Below are 20550 nucleotides of genomic sequence, written 5' to 3' on the forward strand. Positions count from 1 at the left end.
TAAATGCAGCCTCAGACATATTGTTCAATAAAAGAAAAAGAGTACACTCTTGCTACAAATTGTACCTTGACCCTAGCACCATTCACACTCAGGAGTTGAGTTTATGTAATCTACTTAATTTACCACCATTCACACCAGCAAAAGCACAATCCCTCGGCCACAAATGAAGCACTTTGAATCTCCTGACTGCAACAAGTGGGCATCATGGGACTGCAAAAAATTTATGGGTTTTTTTTGCGTGCTATTCACACATGCCGCACAGAGCAAATTATCACAAGAGTTTCTGAAACCAACCCAAGCTGCACCTGTTTTTGCATCACAATGTGTATTATGGGAATCACTGAACTTTTTTTTTTAATCCACACACAAGAACTAATGGTTCTTCGATCAAGCTGCAAAAATCAATTTTCAAAAACCATTAATTTCAGGTGTGCGTGAATGGCACTATTGAATCTACAATGATTGCTTTAGTATAAGGGCTTTTGAAAAACTACCATTGTGTTTTCACTGTTCTCATGAATGCAAAACTTGTTACTGTGAGATAGGCGAACATTAATTCAAGACTTACTTGACGTCCAATGTCCAGTATTCATATTATCAGCATATGTTGATCAGTGTTACGTATGTTCATAAAGGCATTCATGAAGCAGAATACCTTCACAATCCTCAAACCCTTCATGCTGAGCAGATATCATTGTAAAAGTGCATGAGCCATAATCCGACAGAATGCAAGTCTTCTGCCCTTCAAAAAAAAAAAAGACTACAGTCGGGGAAAAAAATGTATTATGCTGGTGATTAAATCGTTAATCCTCTTGTGCTTATTAGGTGCTTAATGGTATTTACCTTGGCACTAGCCTTTCGAGTGCTTGTGGATTTGATGCCATTAGCTCATACAATTCAAAATGATACGGATTATGATCCCTGATACGTACGACTAATGTTGAAGTCCTTTCAGATCCCAACAGGGACTGTAGTTATGTTCAGAGGACTTATGAGCTCATTTCTACCATGTCTCCACCACCCAGATATCCACCCCACAACAAAGAGCTGAGCACATCCATGATGGCAGGGGAGGAACAACTGATATTGGTTAAGCGTCAGCTCATCAGTCAACAGGCGATGATTTAATTACACCAACCACGAGGTAGGGCATAATTTGTAGCTGTAAAAGCAATCACCTCATGAGTGGTTGTCAAACGGGGCCCGTCATGTAATATCGGTTTGATTGCTGGCAAGTGTCGGTTTCTGGCTGCCAGAATCAATGTTGTGTCATTACCAGGACCCTTCTTTGGGAAGCCCACTAAATTCAACAAATTCAAATATACAAAGTAATGTCCGAGGTTGACATGTAATATAAAAATAGTGATGATGGCCATTTCCACGGTAAAATATTTCCCGTCTTTGTGTTATTACCAAGTATATACCCCAATTAGAGTCCCCCTTAACCCAGAGAACCTCTGGAGGACAAGCCAGACATAAGCCATTACTAGAGCTGAGGTAACCCAGTGGAGGGTGAGAGACCCCCTTTAGAGTTCCTGGTTTGAAGTCAGCATACATTTCTATGGAAACCAGCGGACGTGCGTTTCTCCGTGAGAGAGGTGGGCAGTTTTAGCACACACATACCTGTACGCTTAACCCGTTGAGGACGAGTCCCGAGTATACTCGGGCAGGTGTCTATGGGAAATGTGTGTTGTAGCAAAATCTGTCCGTCCTTAACAGGTCAATCTCGAAATATATGGTGTCTACAGTAGTACCAGATGATTTGCTTCTTTGAAATACAAGGTGTTAAGTGCACAAGATTTGTCGTCTTAAGTAGTAATGAACCAAAGTCTGTTTGACATATCCGCATTTGTTTGTCAAATCAAAGATTACCAATTGTATTAGTATTCTTTGTTTGTTATTTGATGTCAGAGTTTTCATAATTAAAGCTCTCAGCTTACTTGTTTCTCCCAAGACAGTTCAAAATGTAGAATATTCAAATATGATATCTAAGTATGTCGGCCATGAGTGCTAGAATGCAATTCTGTTCATTGATTTGACTTTCACAGACCTACAAGTAAGATTAGCATCAATGTCTGTACTGAGTTTAGAAAGTGAAAATAATTATGTACACAGCAATCATTTCATAGATCAAAATTTGACATCAGTCACAAGCAATCATAACACATCTATTATAAGCTAATTGAAAAATGTCTGAGATGCTGAAAGACGTCTCAATTATGTTCTCAGTGCCAGTTATGACATTTATGAAGTTTTTTGCACTTTGTTATTGAGGGTTCACGTGAGTCATTGGGTTAATAATAACATGTCAACATTGAAATGACAATTAACGAACATATCGAAACTTGCCATGACAGATTCACCACCATGTCACCATTGAGTGATGAGATTTAGATCTCCAAGTCAAATATTTGGTAGTTCTGAGATTGAAGAGGCAATTCTGATCTCTCAGCATCTCACTTTCAATCAATCAAGTTCGCTGCGATACGAGAACGAAGTTATCATTATTGCAAGTTTCCTTTCATTTCCTGCTCCTGGTACTGTTGTTTTCAACAAGGAGCATGTCACAAATAATTCATACACAGCAAATTACATTCTAGGTCATCTTTGTTCTAATAAACATTTTCTATTCTCATTTTGTCTTAACAGGATGTGTTTCCCCCTGTTTGGTTTGATGCTTTTGTTTGTACTGTTTAAATCATTTGTTATGGGGCCAACAAAGTGGTCTACGCAGAGGGTAATAAGAAATGAAAATGGAATCATATACAGAAATGTTGTACGAGCATATCTGCACAAATTACGACAATTACAGTATACATGAACAGAAGAGTATAATTTGAGAGCTTCAATATTAGTTCAAGATTTAATTGTCATGCGACACTGCAGTAAGAAAGGGAAAGCTAGGTTTAGAAGTGCACAAAATATGCAAACTTCTGACCTTTGACAACTTTGCCAGCATCAGGATCTCAGTGGTAATTGATAACTTCAAAATGGTCAATTACATGATCTATGCATACCTAACAGTGCATACCAACACAGATGAGTTGTACAGTTCTAGATATACAATGTACTTGTATGCATCCCTGTTGTCCTTGTTTCATGTGAGCCAATCATCTTTAATAAAAAATGTACATGAAAGAGTGAATTATATCATACTATGTTTTGTAACACATTTTCATTCTGAAAAATGCAGTTTCCATGGCTAATCTTAATTAGTGTTAATGTGTTTTTGTTCTTGTTTCATATACTGTAAAAGTGGAAATTTTCGCGTGTTGAAATTTTTGCGCATTTCGCGCAACCAGAAGCTAGCGCGAAAATAAAAGCACGCGAATATTTTTGCTTGCCATATGTTCCTGTGCGTGATGTCTTGATTCCGCGGAATTAAAAACACGCGTAACTCTTCTTACCCGGCGAAGCGCGAAAAATTAGTCGCGCGAAAATATCCACTTTTACAGTAATTTCTAATGTTTCTTGTATAATATGGACCACTCAAGACAAATTAGCACCATCATAGTGTTGACACATACTGAGAACAGGCTAGCTGTATCCTACTTTAAACTGGATTTCATTCATTTTCCTTACATTCTTATTATATAAGAAATTTGTACATTCATTCACTGATCTCTAAACTAGCAGGTTATAAATAACTACCAAAAGTTACTGCATGTATAAATAGAACTTGCACATCTTGTAATATCTACATGTATGTACTACCACAAAATTAATACACTATGTTAGTCAACAGCATGCTACACTGTAGCTTTCTTGGATGAGGTCTAGACAATACAATTCAAGTCTATCCTTACAATCATATAAGCTAACCCTTACAGCAATATCCCCATCCTGTTTTGCAATGAGAAAAAAAAGCTGATACAAACTCTACAAGAGACCCGCGGGTCACGTGCTCACCTGAGTATCACAATTTCACCTTCCATGCATTCTTGCATACTCTTACCTGAGAACATTGGAAATTTTAGGTCTGCATATGGATCCCCCCCCCCCCCCCCCTCAACTCGGGGGGAGGCAGCCCTGGATCTGCAATTAACAAACTTGGAACTAAAGTCATCATGTACAAACTCATGATATTAACTTTGCTTTATCATTTCTGGTTCTAAAGCAGAAGATTTTAAATATTCCTTTAAAATGTGGGGGGTGGGGTGGGGGGGGGGGGTGGGCCCCCTAGGGGCCCCCCAAGAGGGACATGGTGCCCATTTGAAGAAATTGAGATTCTATCCCCCTAGGGATGCTACCTGCTAAGTTTGGTCAAAATTCATCATGAGGTTTTCAAGAAGAAGATGAACATGTACAATTCAGACTCCATTACAACTGTAGGACTTCTTCCCATCCCTCTCCTGGATCCCAAGGGGGGGGGGGGGGGGGGGGGGGCACCCCTGATTCCACCATGAACAAACTTGAAACTATGTGTGTCATCAATGTACTAACTCATAGTATCATCCAAGCCCTATCACTTCTGGTTCTAGAGAAGATTATTAAAGTTTCCTTAATTTTAGGGGGTTTGGGCCCCCTGGGGACCCCCCAGGTAGGCCATGGTGCCCATTTGAACAAATTGAGATCATATCCCCCTAGGGATGCTAACTACCAAGTTTGGTGAAAATCAGACATGGCGATCTCAAAGTGAAGATGAAAATGTACAATTTAGGCCCCATTAGGACCCCTCCCCACCCCCCCTCCCCTGGGTCCCAAGGGGGGCACCCCTGATTCCCCCATGAACAAACTTGAAACTACAGTCTTCAATGTACTTACTCATAGTATCAATTAAGCCCTATCACTTCTGGTTCTAGAGAAGAAGATTTTTAAAGATTCCTTAATTTTAGGGTGTTTGGGCCCCCCTGGGGCCCCCCCCCCCCAGGTGGGCCATGGTGCCCATTTGAACAAATTGAGATCCTATCCCCCTAGGGATGCTACCTGCCAAGTTTGGTGAAAATCGGTCATGGGGTTCTCAAGAAGAAGATGAAAATGTAAAAAGTTTACGCACGACGGACGACGGACGACGGACGACGCACGACGGACGACGCACGACGCACGACGCACGACGGACGCCGGTCGAAGAGCGATCGCAATAGCTCACTTGAGCCCTCGGCTCAGGTGAGCTAATAATCCCAAAAGCATTACTGTCAGGGAAGCATCACTTCTAATGCATGAATTAAAGGACAAGTTCACCTTCATTAACATAAGGATTAAGAGAATGCAGCACTATTAGTATAGAACACATCAGTGAAAGTTTGAGGAAAATTGGACAATCGATGCAAAAGTTATGAATTTTTAAGACTTTTGTGTTGGGATCGCTGGATGAGGAGACTACTAAGGCTCGTGATGTCATATGAGTACAACAGTATAAAGAAAATGACTTGTAAAGAAAAGTCAACATATTTTAACTTTTTTCGCATAATAAAAGAGAACTTGACTTGCCTCTTTCTAAAGGCAATGGGAATAATATTACCCATAACATATGTCAGTAACGAGTCAAGGGAATGTGTACTTTTTTCAAAAGATGAAATTTTGTGAAATTCTCTTTATATTTTCCTTATATTGTTGTACGCATGTGACATCATACACTGCAGTAGTCTTCTCATCCAGCGGTGACTACACAAAAACTTCAAAAATTCATAACTTTTGAACGGATTGTAGGATTTTCCTCAAACTTTCAATGATGTGTTCTATTAATATTGCTACATTCTCTCAATCCTTATGTTAATGAAGGTGAACTTGTCCTTTAAGGAGCAAACTAGTCTTACAATGCCGGGATTAAAGGAAAAATGATGCAAGATTTGTTGTTTTTTCGGACTGTTCTATATATCAACTGCCATGCTGACAAAAAGCGAATTCTACTCTGATCATGAACAATTCCATCAGTAACTACAAACAGATGTGCACATTAGGAAAAGCACAGACTAAAGTACCGTATGCCAGTGATTGAAGAGAACAAAAATCTATAATACTCCATGCTGAAGTACGACTTAAAATGAACTAATACTTCATGGCCTTAAAATGATTTACTCATTAAAAGGCCATCCCTCAATGAAATTAATAAACATTCCCAGTGAAAAAGAAAAAAAAAAGAATACAAATGAATGAATGGCTAACAGTCACTGTATGTGTAACATTTCAATTACATCAATCAATTGCAAGTACATACACTGTACGCATCCTGGAAGCTGTAAGTCTCTTTCATTGCTGCCTGCTATTATTGCCAGTCACTACCGGAGGGACTTTTCCCCCCAAATGGGTCTGGGTGTGCATTACATACCAATATGACATTCTTTGCGCATTTCAACTGTGTATGCTGAATGCCAAGCCCCTGGTTCACAATGCCTGAAAATATTTACAATGTCCCAAACAATTTGCAGAGGAATGTTATCACGTACATTGCAGCAACGAGAGTTACAATGACAACAACAACAACAACAAAATACCTGAAATTCTCCCTAGACTCCCTAGAACTGTGAGATAGACGTGATTTCAACCGTATTTTTGCGGAAAAGTTTGTTTGTTTGTTTGTTTGTTTGTTTGTTTTTTCTTTTCCATCTGAGAATCTGAGAAGTGCTGGATAGCCCATATTCAGCTGCACTAGCTGGTCTTCCATGGGGTCCAGTTGGATGTGTGGGAGGACCACTTCACTGGGTTAACTCTTTGCATTGAATGAAGTAGGATCTTCTATGTGCATGAGTTTCTCTCACACAAGGGACCTCCATTTTATGTCCTATCCAAGGGACAGAGTGTTTTGCCTCTTACTAGAGGGGATAGTATGGTTACACACAACATTGCTCAGTGGGACACGGAAATCAAGCCCAGGTCCTTTGGATCTGAAGGCTGACTCGCTATTGACTGCAAGGGATTCCGTAAAGGGGGGGGGGGGGGGGGGGGCAACAAATATTTTTGGTGCCACTTCCGGATTTCATTGGCTGACAAGCAAAAAAAAAAAAACTTCAGCGCAATTCTTTTCTTTAAAAAAATTAAAGGGGGCTCACAGGCCTTCTTTCATTTTTTTTTCTTTAATTCTTTTAAAGAGATTAAAAGGGGAGCTCACATCAAACTAAACCTAAAACAATATCACAACCCAAACCCAACCCCTTGGATTAAAAAAAAAATGAGCAATTGTCTCATGAGCAAATGTCATGTCACCACAATGCACATACTGAAACATTTTCTCTTCCATTTTGATATCAGTTGCTCCCATTGACACCTAAAAAAACCAAAAAAAAAAAAAAAACCCTCACCTTTGGTGTGTTTGCATATCTCCCTGTCCTCGTGTCTCTCAGTTGCGTCAATTCCAGGCAGTCCACATCCTGGAAGAAAACCACAAAATGGCACCAAAATGTTAGTGAAAATTGCATTTAGATCACGACAGCATGATCCACCAAGTGGGGGAGGGCTATAAACTTGCAAGAAGAATGACAGCCAGCATGATATATATCATTTGTATTTATGTACTTGACTATAAATACTCTTACCTTCTTTCACAGGTTACCATGGCAACATTCATACTGATGATGAATATCATGTATACATACCCATTCTCAATTGGTGGTCTCCAATTAGTTCCAATAAAATCAAACACAGTGCTAACATACTGCTGACACCATCAAAACACTCTTTCATGTACTTCACTATGAAAAAACATACAGACATACTTGAAAATCACAGCATTGTATTTACAATATTAACATAACAACCTGATCTAGAAATTAATCAGTTTTATAGAAATTTTAAAACGAAATAGGAAAATCATTATACATGGTATACCAGAGAACAAACAAGGAAAACCAGAACTATACATTGTACTTCTATATGAAATTGGGTTTCAACTGTATGTAATCAATCTGTTCAATGAATAAATAAGCTACTAATATGAGGAAAAAATTAGGCTGACACACACATGTTGGGAAGAAATTTATTTCTGTAATGTATGACATGACAATAGATACAGGAATATGAGATAAACAGGATATTCAGTGGACAGCAATGAAACTAACATGATAATGTATCTATTCTTTGTTTCAACTGCCCATAAAAGCAGTGAAATACTTAGTTCATTTCTGGTATGGTGTGATGTTTCTAAACTTGATGATAGATGGTTTTGGATTTCAAAGAAAAAAAGAATATATAGATATACATAAATAGACATGAATATCACATACACTATATCATCAAGATACTTTGAATTTTATTACCTTGTCACTCATAATATCATGACATCATATCTTCACCATCTCTTGATGAAACACAGCCTATAGCAAGCAGTTGCCCACAGTAATTCTTCTATGGCTTCTAATACCCCTTTCAGGTAATCGTGGATGCGGATAATAGGAGCAATAAGTCGTAAAATTTTGATTACATGAACGGGAGAGGAGTAAAAAAGTACGCATTATTTTGATGCTGCTATTATCCGCATTATTGCAGCATGAGGAGTTGATCGAGAATACATGAACGCGTTTTACGACTTATGCGCACTAACATTCCACAGTTCGGTCAAAGGTCACTCGATTTCCCGCACAACCGCTGATTGCTGAGCTTGAGCGAGAGCTGTGCATACACGTGAGTATATATCACTGGAAACATTACGTCATTATAGAGGCGTGCGCAGTAACCATGACAAATACTCCCGTCTTTCGCACCGTTATATGAACGGGCGCTCGTAAAAGTAGTGCGCACTTCATGGGATATATGAACGCGATTTTGATTACTTCATCCGCATTATTTGGATGCGGATAATTGAACCGCGATTACCTGAAAGGGGTATCAGCCTCCAGTACAATAATGAAACCAGTGGGTACATAGTACATAATGCTACACTTGAAGCTGAACTGACATTCTTTTATAAAGACACAGAGGTACCATTCTACAGTGGTACGAAGAAACCATGGAGAACACGGAAGATGTACCAGAGAGCAAGGCAAAATGGGGTGAATGATATTCGCTTGAATTCGAGATGACAAATGGTGGCAAATGAAGAATAATGCCCTCTGAAAATCTAGATCGCAAAATAATGGGAAGACAAAATCACTCTGTTAAAGGACCTATGCAGTGCAAATGCATGTTGACTAGTACTGATTAATGGTGCTTAAGTACTAATATGATTAATAAAAGACATTGGAATGTACCTTAGCACAACTTGCATGTTTCTCTGCAATATATTTTGTTAATCATACGAGTAATATGGAAACATGTGAGTTATGCTCAACCTGAGAAAAGGTGCATCCAAATGTCTTTTGTTAATCATATTGGTACCTCAACAATAATTGACAGGCAATGTCAGTGGCAGAATCTTGGAATGGAAGTTGTTGTTTTTTTCTATGTACATATCAGACTAGTCTGAAGAAACATAATGGAAAATCATCATAGAATAATAGGCACATATTTAGATATTCATTTGGTCATGGAAAAGAGGTTGAAGATATCGTGAATCAACACAGGTCAACATACATTTGCATTGTATAGTTCCTTTAAAATACTCTTGCAGCCTTCCACCATCTCACTCAAAACGTAAAAATTTGCCATCTTAGAAATGAGAATAGCTCTCTCCATGGTGCAAGACGCAATTCTACCTCCCAGTTCACACCAGAGATGAATATAAATTGGCATGACTAGCATCAAGGGGGAAAAATGCAGCTTCACGTACAGAAATCTCATCCATTACCTTCCCATATACATTTTTGTTTACACTGTCAATAAGTGGCAATAAATTTTGATCCATTTCTTGTGGTATGGTTGGTATTATATTTTGACACAATAACCGCCTTAGGCAAACTATCAATTTTCAACATTTTAGCTTTTAAGATCTACTTATAGGTTTAAGGAGGGAAACCTCACATGAAGAATGAATGGGGGGGGGGGGAAATAATATTCAAGACCTCATACAATTGATGGAAAATAATAATCACTCACTCTGCCACAAACTGACCATGAATGCTCAATTCACTGTATGACTGGTAACTGATAGCCAACAATCTGGAAACACGCTTTGGGGAATCAGTGTGAACTGAGACTGAACTCATAATTTGCTATTTGTGCAAATAATCCAAAGCCAGGCCGGGCGGTTTTGTGAACCGCACTGTAAATGTATATACACTCTTCTTTGCAGTTTGTTTGGAGCAAACCACCTCAGACAAGGCAGGCATTTAAAGTGTGAGGTGGGTAAACAATTAGCGTACACTGACCCTCCTCAACTGGGCGGGGTTTTCAGACGTAGAATACTCCTATATGGTCTGTGGGATATAAGGCTTAAAGGGAATCTGTAACATTGTGGTATCACTTGTGATGCAGTCATATCTGCTTTAAGAACAGAAAATGCCATATAAATGGTAAGATGTTTTCTGAGATTGTCATACTGGATTCTTATCACATCTTACTCAGGATTAGGCCTACTCGTTACCCATGCTAGAAAATCATCAAACTTCTGATTACACATAGCAGCTTTCCACCTGCTCATTCCTACGGCTCCTTGAACAGTCACACTTACATCATATTATGATCTGATAAATTGGTCACCACTATTGGCGGCAGAAAGACCATAATGCATCACTAGACATCACTCCAAACGGTGTTCCCCTATCTGCTTACCACTTGTAACAAAAGATGCTAAACCTGTCCTTTCCATGCTGTTTACTCTCAACGGACAGAAACACATATTCGCTCCCTGAGCATTTTACCTGATGGACATCAACAATTTGTGCATCAAACACACATACATCCCAAGAAGCAGGAGGAGTTCTGGTACAGTAAGTGTTGAGCTACTACAAACCACAAGAGGCTTCACTTGCCATAAAGACTACTGCATGTGAATTGATACATGTTTGTGTATCATATTTACTCTCATAAGCCTTCTGATTTCCATTTAGCTTTGTATTAGATATTTAGTTGCTGCATCATAATTTCTCAATACTGCTACCATTAAAACTGATTGTATTCTCAACTGCTTACTATTCAATATAATTTCACATTTTATTATTTTCAGATGCTCTATTAAATCACTTATGGTTCTTGAAGACACCTTCAAATAAAGACTGGCATTTAAGATTGGTATCATCTATAAAATTCTCAATGCTTAAACAATGAACTTTAAAAAATACAGTAAATTGCAACACTTGACACTACAAAAGTTTATATTGATTTTTTTAGAGTAATGCAAATCAGGACATCTAACTTGTTTTAAGCCATGGACATCTTTTATTTAACATTACTCGAGGAAGAGGAAAATGTAAGTCATCCAAGACAATGGGAGTGTGGTCTGGGAAGACAAGCTTAAAGATTTGCATAGATGCCGTGATGCTGTCAAAACATGAGGACAACCTTGTCGGCCATCAGTGATGCAGGAGGTTTTCATCCTGGAGAAAGCTCGGGAGCCGGACGACAGACAGCCGCAGGTAGAGAGTCAGCGAACTTCTTCCACACCGGTGACCTGAATGTTACGCCCTCACATGTGTCACTCAGTCGCGTTCACATCGATTCACCCCTGTCACTTCCTCATGGCCCATTACAGTCCAAACTTCAAGTGTCATCCCCCCTTTTCCTTTTGTCTGTAAGGAGCACCTTGTGCATATAGATCTTACTACTTGGAGAAGTCTCATTTTCATTGCGCATGCCTTTCACCTGTATCAAACTTGCTTTGCCAACAGGTTCCAGAGGGTGGATGAGGACACAAAGATCTTAAACAAGTTTTAAGAAGAAAAAACAAACTTGATGTTGATACCATCCACTGCTCTGAACTTATTAGTTTGCCTACTGTAGGTCAAGACGGTGATTTGATGAGTTCCGCAGTGATGGGAGTCTGGTGACATTATAACTTGCTTGTTATTCAAAGCTGTGGAGTTGAAGCCGCTGGTAGTAGCACGCGATCTCTTTAACAGGGCTGCCCTGGGCCCCCAGCACGCTGTTGCGGGTTGCTGCTGAATGTATCAACATCGGAGGCAGAGTGTGGGGATGGGTCACAACAGGTGACCTCACCCGTCTCTCTGCAGCCCTTCACAGGTTTGTTCCTCATCAGCTCCAGTCCAGGAGAGGACTTCCTCGCTGGAAGTGGAGACAAGTTTGGCAGGTTTCCCTTCCACTGGCTCTCCTGCCTGCAAGATGGCTGCTTTGGGCCAATCGTTTGGATAACTGGTCATACACTAATAACTCAATCTTATTCTGTTTCTCTTTAACATGATACAGACTAAAAATGGCAATTTCAAGCCATGAGTACAACAATCACATCCATATGACATGACCATTGAGTGCTCATATGAGAGTGGCAGATAGCATTACAGATCATTAACCCTGCAAAACTACCAATGGAACCATTAATTGACAGTGTACCTTCCACACTAAATGTCTGTGATTTGGTATGCTTTCAAATATTTCATTTTCTGTATCTAATAGGCGGTTGATGATGCCACACACATTTCAAATCCTGAGACTATCTCCCAAGTTGTACTGAAATTTCTCTGCTTCTTATTAATTTTCCAAATGCATGTGACCTTTATTCCATAATCAAGATGGGTATGGTGTATCAAAGCATTTTATTTTATACAAACAAGTACATACAGCTGTACGTGTATACCAACACTACTGAGCGAACACTAACCGGACAGATGTTAGAGTTCTTTACATCATTACTCCAACAGTTCACAAATGCCTCCCCAAGACTGTTTATTTCTCCCACATCCTAAAGGAAGTGGGGAGATATCCCCACAAGATGGTGACACTTGAGCCCAATTAAAGACGACAGGCTGTACCCTACAGAGTTTGGCCTTCCCTCCCTGGCTTCTCGTTGTCACGGCAACATAAACAGATGCTGAGCAGGTGGCATAACTCTCTGCCCAACTCCCTGGGAGCTCCAACCCCAAGGCAGAGGTCTTAAGTCGATGGCCTTTTGGCATGAACAAAAAAAAAAACCTTCAAGTTTGTAGACAATCAGGCAACAACAGCAGCATGCCATAAAATATGCTAATTCAGTGCATGAATGATATTGACCTAGGATCGATATGCAGTAGGTTGCCTGCTTGACTCCAGGGAAAGGATGCAATATACTGAAAACAGGACTCACTTTTCCTGCTAATATTTTGCTATATTGCATGTACTTAATACAAAGTTACAAGAAGTCCTAGTGCTGATTCTTTGTACTTGAATATCCATGATTCTGATCTGAATTTGGTTATGGTGTGGGAACTGCTCAGAGGACAATATAGTCCTGGGAAGAATCTTAGAATTCTTTAAATTCTTTTAAAAAGTTATGAGTGTTCTCAAAGTTATAGCACTGAACAGAGTTAGTAGCAGAATGACACTATGTCATAATTTTGGTGTTCTAACTACTACCATTTTTGCCACATCTTGATCAAGTTCAGTCACTTGGCGTACCTTGTCGCTAGAAGCAGTAATCACTATCTACCTCAAGGTGAAATATTTACTTAAAATATCCTTCTGTCAATTTTCAATTCAATTACAGACAAAGCTTGGGAAATGACTTCTCCCTACCTTGCCATTCAGATGTTAGATGGATATTGTTCTTTAGAACCACAAAACAACTGAAATGTAAGGTTCATTCTGAAAATTTTAAGGTTAGATAAACACAAATAACTTAAATGTAGCACACTACATACAAGTGTATAAGAAGACCACATGTTTATCTTATTTTGCTTTGAAGTATCATATCTGTTGTTATGGTTTGAAAAAAAAAAATTACTCCAGAGTTACTTAATTGGCATTTTCAAATCCTGACAAGATAACAGGGTGCACAAAATAATCACAATGTCACCATATAGTGAATGTTCTACTGTGGTTGCCACGTTCTGGAATTCTCAGCCATAATTAGCCACATATTCCCTTTCACACCCCATTCATGATGCAGTATGCAAATCAGAGCTTCATCCCACTGGCTGTAGTTCTCACACCTAAAAATAACATGGCCCCATCACTCTGTTATATAAGTAGGGTTCTAAATCAACGTGGGAAGATGGGATTTTAATAAAACATCTACAAGCAATACCAGCCTGGAGAGACCTAATTAGCTGTAGTTGATGAGGGTACATTACTCTACAAAATTAACCTCACTTGGACAAGTTTCCTTTTCAATCAAAAAGAGCTATGTTTGTGTATCAGCACAGACTTTAAAATACAGGCAGCTTGTCAAAATGACAAAGCAGTATTCCTTAGAGGACCTCTGAATGGAGTTTGAGCCGAGTGCCCCCCCCCCCCTTTGCAAATTTCAGGACTGAAGCAACAACAACAACAACAAATAGTTAGCTTGGATGTCAAACACATCAAAGAAATGAACCTAATATGTATTTCTTAGCTTTTTTTCCCATACTTTGAGTATGGGTTTTTAACACAAATTCACAGGTTTGCAAACAACCATATTTTTCCAAACTGCTAATGATTATCAATAGAAAATGAGCTCTGCTAATATACATCAAGTTCCACCTGCAGACAGAAGTTTGTCACCATGGCAACAGGCCACTTGATGCACAATGAATACAGCTTTTGTGAATACACGACAGCTTGTATGCACTTTATCACTACCCCTCCAGCACAGTGTGATGGGTAGCCAGAATAGGAAAATTCTCAGTCGCAAATCAAGCACTCTACATGCTGTTTTGCAAGTGCTGCATCAATGCCAACTTCTGGAGCTAGAAGTGGTAATTCAATCTCTTAGAATCCCGTTTGATTATACCAGTAACTCTTGCCATTTGAAAGAATCACGCTCGGCGGCATACACCCACACAAAACTCGCAGTCTGGGTACTAATATCTTGCATGTGGCAGGGCTCTAATTTCTAGCGCTGATGATGAATACCTGTTCAGTTTGGGTGCTGTGTTTTTATGTTAATGTCTATTTGGGCCATAACTGGGGGAAGGGGGGGGGGGGAGGGCTTAGTATGCCTAACAATTGTTGATTTATGCGCAGACATAGCGATGTACCTCATCACATAATCCATTGAACCATCTTTTCTTCTCATTTCCGAAGCCCCACCCCACCCCTGTCACAGCATGTTAAAACTGAATAGGTCTACCTGATCTTGCTGCGTGCTCCATCCTGGGAAATCCCAGGCATTTATTGCAGGATGCATGAAATCACATTCTGTTGAATTCTTACCAGGCAGTGCTCTCCTAAGCAATAAACCATTAAATTTCTGCTGCTGGCTAATAGTAAGTAAATTACTTTATGCCCCCTAATGATGGCAATAATGTAACGCTAGATCCGAAACTAAAACTGTGCTCTGAAAGATCTGTGGACACAAATCACCATGTACTACTGTAGCATAGCATTAACATTGAGAGTACTTAAACATGGAGGATTAAAAAACAAAACAATGCAATAATGCCACTGGATCTTAATCACTTCATCGGAGACATTTTAGGCCAACACTCATGAACAATTATAGCATTGTCCTCCTGCTTTCGATACTTCAATAATTTCAAAGCCTGTACTTGAATTACAGGTACTGGTAATAAATTGAGTGAATCTGACAGAAATACACTTATGGCAAATAACACCATGCCTTTGATCATTTTTTTTTTTTTTTAAAGCAGAAAGGACTTCATTAACTGCTTTGTCTGCTTGTCTAAAGTAAAAAGCATTGTCTCTGTGGATAGCTATTCAGTGTGAAAATGAGGATAACTGTTAACTACAGCAAAAGTGGATATTTTCGCGCGACTAATTTTTCGCGCTTGGTAGGGTAAGAAGAGTTTTGCATGTTTTTCAATCCTTGGAATCAAGATGTCAATTACTAGAACGTATGGCAAGCAAGAATATTCACATGCTTTTATTTTCACACTAGTTAATGGTTGCGCGAAATGCACAAAAATTTCAACACTGCAAAAATTTCCACTTTTAGAGTATGGCTATGCAGTTCATGAGTTCTGAGCAGTAGTGCAGTATCCGACATTTTGAGCAGAACATTAAGGCCAAGGCATTTATAAAGTGCTTGAAATTGTAATGATAACAGAAGAGCATACTATTAAAACATTGCATAAATATGAGAGAAACAAAAAAAAATGCATTATACAGCAATCAAAACATAGATGGCATATATGCAGCATCTGCTCTTAGTAGCTGTACATAGACAAAGTCACATCCTGTCAAAACTTGATACACTGAAACATTCTGGAATTACATTTTGCAACAACAAATCAATCTCATACACATTACCCATACACAAAGATTGTGGAGTCTGATAATTCAATGAATTATCATTGGGTACATAACTATAATTATTGTTAACACACACAGCTTGCATGTCACAGGCGGAACTGTCATAACCACATGGGTAAAACACTTCTTGAAAATATTTTTTCAAAGACTCTTTAAAAAACTTTGACACAGCATCTAATGCTATAAACTGGACAGATATAATCATGCAAGGAGGTATTCATATCCACTCATAATTTACATATTCAACAGGCAAGGAATGAAAAACAACTACTGACTACTTTAGCACAAAGGAAGAACTTTTTCAGAATATTTCATAAACCATAGATTAGGACATCTAAAATACCATAAACAGCCCTCTGCTTCTAAACTAAATACACATTCAGTCACAGCAACACACAGATTTACCTTTTGAAGTTGGACAAAATAAGAACAAATTACAATTATATGAAGATAAGCTCCCTTCCAAGCAAAAGGGAATACGTTCAAACACATTAAGTACTCTTTAAATAATGCCCTTCTGCTTCTGACCTGTAAGGACATTCATACAGTCACTGCAACAAATACTTTTACACACTTAGGCAGGTTAAAGAAGATATACATACTCAGCACAACTTCTTCATTTCCTGTTGAAACACATGCATACTAACAAATAAGCATAAGGTATTTCATTCAGACAACCAATCAGAAATCACTTAACTCAGCTTGGGTGTACGCATACTGACATTTAAGCATACAGAGTGTACAAATCATACAAAAATAAAGCCAGCTACATGTACATAAGACATTCTATGTCTATAAACAGACACAACCAATAAAGCTAAAATTCAGAGAGGGGGAAAAGGAAACATGCCTTCTGTAATGCACAAATCAGTAGTCTAGTTCACCTTAAAACACAAGGGTGAAGAAGGAAGAGTTTACTCGAGACAATATAAGATAAATCAGTTATAACCTTGACATAAATATATTGACCTCCACAATGTAAGTTCATAGGCTATCACACACATACACACACACAAAATTGAACACAAGGTTATGGTAAGGCTTTACACTTCCAACTGTTAGAGAATCAACCACTGCCTATGAAACTCTAGAAACCATTCAAGTTTAACAACTATCATAACATGGAACAGATCCTTCTCAAATGATTGGTAGAGAGCACACACGTGACCAGTCATTTATTTTGCCTAATATGTAAATTTGCTTATGACCAGTCATTAGTAAAGTGTAATGACCGGCCATTTGCACTTTCACATAACCATCTGGGCAAGACTTCATCATTTTATTTACTTGCGATGAGAGTCATCAAGTGATGAGGACCTACACTGCACAGCTCATTATTTTATAACGCAAATAATCCACATCATTTCGTTCCAGCATTAGCATAACCACACACACTCCATGCCTCTGATACAATCCAAACACCCACAGTGATACTGTTCCAAAGGTAACTGTACCTTGGTTGAGTATTCTTACCAATGCCTTCACTGATGTGTATCATTTGTATACTATGGTGCACCCAGAGTGGTTGAAGGATCCTATTCTTTCTGTCATTAAATGATGTCACTATTCACACAGATTCTGACAAAAGCCCTAACTTTACATTTCCCTCACTTACTTCTACCCATATTGCACAAAACACTGCAATAACATACTTCTATTTTGCAAAAAAAAAAAGGTAACAAGTCAACATTAATATAAGAATATTGTATGTTCAGCAAATACTCTTTGAATTAAAACATGAAAAAAAATATCCTCATTAATAAATAGAGATACCTGTCTGTGCTCACTACAGTGTATTGTATGTACTGAAGGCTGAGTGTAGAAGTACACAATTGTAGTAGTGACTGAAATGTATCTAGAGTGTAGTGATATAATATACCCTTTGTATGGTATACACATATATTTCTTTGGTGCAAGGTTTTGTAAAATCACCAGATGTTAGTTGATATAATCCATGCATATCATATATATTTTAGTTGGTGGTAGAGGTGGTTCATACAAGACTGCAAATTCAATTAAATGACAGAAGACACTATATCAGAAAGTTTTCTCAAAATTGTACAAACTTACTCATTTCATTTTAAATGTATTAATTCAAAGGTACAAGTAGAGAGTAAACTCTTCATAATTGTTGCAGCAAATCCATTTTCTTTCTTTTCTTTTTTTTTTGGGGGGGGAGGGGTCACACTTTAAATCAAATCATTATGTCATGATTTTAATGATACATAAGTTCCTTATCTGATAATGGGGATTTCAAATCTTCTTCAATCACTTTGCCCACATTATTTCACATTTGAATTGCTATCTGCTAACCTTAAATCAGCCAAAATATATTGAAAACAAAAACACAAGCCTCCCAATGATAACCATGAATGCATACAGGAATTTATCTGTTTTTTAAAAGTCTTACAAACACCTAGGAACTAAAGCTAGGCCGGTTCACACATAAGAATTAATCCTTTCTTTTTACTCAGTGTGATTTTTCATGATAAAACAAAGACCAAAAACACAAAATCTGGGCACCATCATCTAATGCTTGATGTGGATAATGGAGGGTTGAATCATAAGACTTTAAAAAAAAAATCTTTCCATTTGCCATTGATACAAATTGCAATTGTACACTAGGCAAATTATTGTGAGGGTTAAAAAAAATTACAACTCACGAGGATTGACTCTTAGTAATCATGATAATTAAAGGGGGCTTTCTTGTCTACCCACATATTATCAGCTTTCCCCACGACCCAATCACATTTCAGAGACTGACTTTTAAAAACCATTATTTTCAGCTGCATGATGTGAATGGGCCAACTTTCTCACCATTCCATATTCCCATTAGGAATAAAGGAGCAGTTGAATCACTTTAGAATCTCTCTGACAAAATACTCTAAGGGTCTCTGTTTGATTTTATATCATATGGAAAGTTTTCCCAATAACCAAAAAAAAAAGAAGAGAATAATAATAACAGTAATTTGTTTGGCATGTTTGTTGAAATACACATACCTCAAACATCATCTTATCATCACAATGTTATTGCACTTGATTTATTTATTTTTCAGCAATATTCAGATGGGACTGAACTGATTCTTTCAAATTTCTTACAGACTTGAGAACTTACCAAGCTTTTAACTCAGTGCTACTGGTTTATTTTATCTACTACATTATGATAGAAGGTTCCACTTACTATGGCATGCACTAGAAAAACAAAATCTGTTTGCCAGCAACAACAAATGCAATATTCTTCCAAGAGATTAAACAACTTAAATTTGATTGCCTTTGAAACCAAATGTGAGGTTTCATTCATCATTCATTCATGAAATGAGCCGCATTTGATTGACATTATTGCCAAGCATGATAAATGCAATAGAAATTAAACTCAAGTAATGCTGCAGTCTGTAGTGAAACTGTGATCACACAATTTGACAAGATTTTCAAACCATAGGTTCCTTCAAAGATGAGCACACAGTTATGAGCTGCTTTCCAATTTGCGCCAAAGGAAAATGCATTTGTTGTAGATGGTCAAAAATAACACCACTGCTTCATTAAAAAGAATACTTTTTGACAGGAGTGGAAAATGGCTAGAGAGCTGGCAATTCATAATTAAACTTAAGCAAAACAAGTCAGTAGGAGGAAAAACCGTAATGCAACTAAAGAACTTCTAAAAAGAAACTGTCAAGTACGCGACACACACGGGCTTAGTAGGGAAATGGCATCTCGGGGAAAAATGTCAGACCAAACTATCGATATCAGTAATTGGGAGGAGGTGTAATTCAAGTCTGAGAATACAGAATGTAGATGGGGAAAAGAAATATGAAAGACAGAGACACCCTTCCATGAAAGAGAAGTCTTGATTTACCTATGAAATTATTGGCATGACAGCGCCCATTGCACCCTTTCCTTGCCAGAATGCATGTGAAACCGCCATGGATAATCAATGTTTGAAGGAGCGAAGCTTTTATTTGATATAGTGAGCTGTGAAATGCCGACATGAAGGCCACCATGACGTTCAAATTTAAACTGGATTTTTTTTTTTCATTCCTCATCTCATTCACTCCATTTGTCCATTCCTTTCATTTTTTTTCCAGGTGAAACATTGCACTATTTGAACAAACTTAATGTGCAATTTCCCACTACTGTATGTCCAAGTTGAGTAATATCATGCAAACAGAAAAGAAGTTTCAGCAAATTTGATTAAAAAGTAAGAAAGTTATCAAATTTCAAAGTTTGATATGCTTTTACAACAGACACACAAACTGAAAGATGCAATGATGCCCTTCCCTCACAACCCATCCTTACCCACTGGTTTGGAAACAAAAATATCATCAACATGGTATCTTTCGGTTGGTGAATTTGAAATTGGAACTTTTTCCCCCCTAAGGGTCATCATTGCTAGGATACATTTTG

General features: G+C 38.2%; 1 protein-coding gene across 1 annotated transcript in view; it reads right to left on the reverse strand.

The window, feature by feature from the left end:
- LOC139745576 (1-phosphatidylinositol 4,5-bisphosphate phosphodiesterase classes I and II-like) overlaps positions 1 to 20550 on the reverse strand; it is a 134562-nt gene that overhangs the window by 110293 nt on the left and 3719 nt on the right. Inside the window, exon 3 of the mRNA XM_071655972.1 lies at positions 7239 to 7307. The gene's annotated coding sequence lies outside the window, so the exon portion shown is untranslated. The remainder of the gene's footprint in view (positions 1 to 7238; positions 7308 to 20550) is intronic.

The sequence above is a fragment of the Diadema antillarum genome, unplaced genomic scaffold (genome assembly GCF_040938485.1).
Source record: "Diadema antillarum isolate AM-2024a unplaced genomic scaffold, OU_Dant_1.0 scf00000036, whole genome shotgun sequence".
NCBI lineage: Eukaryota > Metazoa > Echinodermata > Echinoidea > Diadematoida > Diadematidae > Diadema > Diadema antillarum.